A 4,231-nucleotide genomic window follows, 5' to 3' on the forward strand; every position below is an offset into this window, starting at 1 on the left:
AATTGAGGTCGGGTGGGGTGACATCTGATTCTTAAAATCTCGCTGCTGGAAATGTAGTGTTATTTTCAACTTGTCTTTAAGTCCATATTACAGGAACTTCTGAAATCTGAAGGGCAGAGCCCCAAACACATGTATTTTTTGAGACAGAGAAAGCAGAGTTTCTCAAAATTTCTATTGTATTGTGCCTAGCAGAATCATAGCATAAAAATTAACACTGTCAGTACATGCTCTCTAAATAGGGAAAGAGATGCTATAGTGTGTTATAACACTAGTACGTATCCTGCACTGCTTCTTTCTATGGACTCCTAATGGGGAAACCCAAACTGTACTTTTCCGTGAAGTATGCACCTTGTCTTACCGCCGTGCCATGCCGCTTAAACACAAGACCCTTCAAATCTCCAGGTTTCCTCCTCCCTAATACTACCGAGGTGATGTGCCTGATTTCAGGCTAACGAGCGAGGGTCTGCAGGATAAGATCAAAGCTCCATCCACCCCTGCAGCAGTGGTGGTGCTGGTGCCCTGGTGGATGCTCCTCCTCGGCGTTGTCCTCGCTCGGTCACCTCCTGCGAAGTCCAGGAGTTACTAGGGGAGGCTGCCAAAGCCCACGCTCCCTCAGCAGCTGTGTGTGGACAGAGACGGTGGGAATATGGAATCAAATCCAGTCCGAGCAATTCTGGTTTGCTCCCCGGCTGGGAGCACCACGTGCCCTCTGCAGTTACACGTGAAACCTGAACTGCCCTTCCAACTCCTGAGCAGTCGGCTGTAAATCACTGAAAAACTGCTCTTCTTTAGCACATCTGCTTTGTCACATACTTCAACACGAAGTCCAAACAATACCTCAGTACCAGGTGGATGCTGCAGATCAGTTAATTTCAGTGACATTACCCTGAACATGCATCCGTGCAGACCGGGTCTGACTCAAGCCTTGTGTTTCCCATTAAAAGCTAATGAGCATAGCACCTAGGTTTCTCAAAAATCTCTTCTGTATACTTTCAAAACACAGCTTGTTTCATAGGATCAGAGGACAGCTGAGGTTGGAAGAGACCCAGGAGGTCTGTAGTCCAACCAGTGCTCAAGCAGGGTCAGCTCTGAGATCAGACCAGGTTACTCAGGGCTCTGTCTGTTTGGGTCTGGAAAAGCTCCAAGGGTGGAGACAGACAAACCTCTCCTGGCAGCTTTTCGGAGAGGTAATAGTGAGCAATGCAGGCTGACTGAGGAGATCCCAGGTACGGTTTTCTCCAGCAGACCCGAAGACACCACTTTCGCTCTCCAGCCTGGAAGAAGTGAGGAAGGTCAGAGGCCTGGGACATCCATTCACCTCCGAGGGCTGCAGGGGAGCACACAGCGTTCATCTGAAATGTGTCACTCCTCTTTGCATCGCAGAAATAAAGCATGTGGCCAGTGCAGGGCTGGGAGTGCCCTGTGCGAGCTGGCAAAGACTGGTCTGCTGTGGGTAACAGTCCCCAGTCATTGGAAACAGGAGAGAGATGTTCCTGTAGGATTAGCCATTTGTTTTATATGGTGTATTTTGTTGGAGTTCACCTGGAGAGCACGTATCTTCAGGATCGGAGAGTGAGACTTTGAAACTGGGCTTTGAGTATAATTAAGCTGATTGATTGATGGAAAATGTTGGGTTTGGGACTGGTAGGAGGAAGGTTCCTCCCTGAGGAAGACATTCTGATGGTATAACACATTAAAATGTGATTTTTACATGGCTGGATGGTTGCTCATATGTGTGCAAAGTAACCGGCATGCTTCTTCAGCCCGGGAAAAGCCTGCTGCTAGAAGCAGCACTCCTCCTAGCAGGACTCAGCTCTCCAAAGCAATAATGTGCCTTCATTGCCTCTCCCTAACAAACACATTGACTGAGGCTATCTGGAGCTTGCAGTACCTGCAGTACTGAACCCTGAGTGTATTTAATAAGGAGCCATAAGACCACAAAGACAGCAACACTAACTCCTTTGCATAAAAAATGCGCCAATACTTTGACTTAGTATTAGGGTCTGTGCCTCTGCTAGTATTGCCTCTGATTTAAATAAATGGAGGCTGTGTGCCCTTTTCGTCTCCTAGAGATCTTTAGTGATCCCCACAACTTAAAAATTAATGTTCTTAATGCCATGTCCAGTCTCAGCAATAATTTGTCTGTATGCATCCTTCTTGCCAAATCTCCCTTGCAGATTTGATTACATAAAGCATCATTCATTTCCTGAACTAAACCTGCTCAGTTATCTGGTGCCATTCTAATACTACCCTGAAAGGAAAGTAATTTGGTTGTTTAGTCAGTGATCTCTATGTACTGCACACATTTCTTTGGTGCCAAAAAAATCCTCTTCCTGTCTGTGAAACATGCCATGTAAATCCATTGTCTTAAGAGATGGAAAAGTATGGGATATAAACCCATAAATGAATATAACCATGCATTCTAACAGGATACCCTGCCTTAGACAAAATGCCAGAAGTATTCATTATTGATATTTGTTATGGGCCAGGGTTTTCAACACTCCTTACTGGGTTGGTGGAGTTATTGTGACAAAATCCAGCGAAGCCAGGGTTGGGTTCAGTCATTCCTAATAACAGTGTCAGTCCCAGAAACGCAGCAGAGCTGGGAGCTCACCTTTTGGCAGGAAGGTTTTAACGTGTTGTCCTGTTTTGTCACTCTTTGTGCACGGATGCTACAAAGAGACTCCTCTATTTCAGTCAGTCAAGCCTACTGTCTGTGTCTCTGCTCCAAAAATTAAACAGATGAGTAAAAAGAAATAGGCACATTATACGACAGCGTATTGCCCTTGGCTCACCCTGTCTCACATGCTGTTTGCTCACCCGGGCTTCGCAAAGAAGCTGCCTTCTTCAAAACAGCCGTGCTCCAAAAACACCAAGGGACTTCACCAAGAGGTATGCTTGCTACTGACAGCGGCTTGGCCACACCGAGACACACACGGGTCCCTGCTGGGAGCAGCAGAGGTTGTTTCGGGGCAGCACGGCGTGCTCCAGGTCCTGGGCTTAGTCGTGCTCAAGCGTGCGGTGAAGTTCCCAGCTGGGTCACTGAGGCACTGAGGGTGCTGTGATGGTCTTTGCAGAGGAGCCACCCACCCGCCACCGACAAGCCCTTGTGAGGTGCCGTCCTTCTCGGCTGGCCAGCTGCTCAACTTCTGTAAATTTGAGCCACTTTTGCTTCTCTTCAAATTGTGCCTCAGCCATGAGTTGCACTCAAAAAGGCTCCGTACCTCTCCTCCCAGAGCACCACCAATAACAGCACGATCCTCAATGAGCTCAGTAACCAACTTCTCCCGAGATGACGGGGATATTGCCAATGGGACAGAAATTCATCTTGTCCTTCATACCCACTTCCACAAGGCCACGTGGGACACTGAGATCGCTGTCAGAGGGGTAGAAAGCTTTGGGGAAGGGCAGCTATGCTATGTTCCCCACAGCGTGCCGCTGTTTCTATTTCAGCTGTTGTCTACTCCCAAACTAATTTATAAAGCCTCTCAGAGCCATAACACGCTACCTGATTTATGAAGATATTTACACATGCTGATTTAAGATGTCTAGGTCCCATTTTCAAAACTGACTTATGCAGGTAGTTACCTATATCCTATTTTCTTCTAACAGGCTTTAAACACAGAAAAGATGCCATAAAGTACCTGTATTCCTACAGACATACCTCTGAAATGTTTTGTTATTCCATGGCCATCAACCGTGTGAAACAAGTAACTCCCAGAATTGTTTGAGTATTTGTCAGCAAAAAGGGGCTGAGCTTTCATTTTCTTGTTAGCAGATCATTTAAAAATACCTGTACATGTGGAACAGGATCAGCCTGCGCTCTGCCCAGCTCTGTAGGGCAGACTGTGCAATCAATCCAGAGAGGCATAGGCTATAAAATACAGGCCAGGAAGAGCGAAAGCAGAGACAGGAATAAAAATGAAGACAAATTGGGGACCCACCAAGCAAAGCAAAGAAGTGTAACTGCACTGAGCTAACCTATTACACTCTGGAATTGGCCAATGCATCGGCTCTGCTTTCTCTTTTTAATTTGACGCTGAATTCACTGTGACAGAATAAACTCAGATCAGCCCACATCATATTTGCAAAGCAGTTTTTCTCCTCATAGCCCAGCTCTGTGGGCACCCCGACGCCAGCAGCTCCAGCCTCCCCTACCTTTCTGCCCCCGCGGCTGGCCAGAGCTTTGCAGAGCAGGCAGCCAGCTGCTTCTCGGGGAGAAGCGCCGTCA

Source organism: Haliaeetus albicilla, chromosome 17 (assembly GCF_947461875.1).
Source record: "Haliaeetus albicilla chromosome 17, bHalAlb1.1, whole genome shotgun sequence".
Classification (NCBI taxonomy): Eukaryota; Metazoa; Chordata; class Aves; order Accipitriformes; family Accipitridae; genus Haliaeetus; species Haliaeetus albicilla.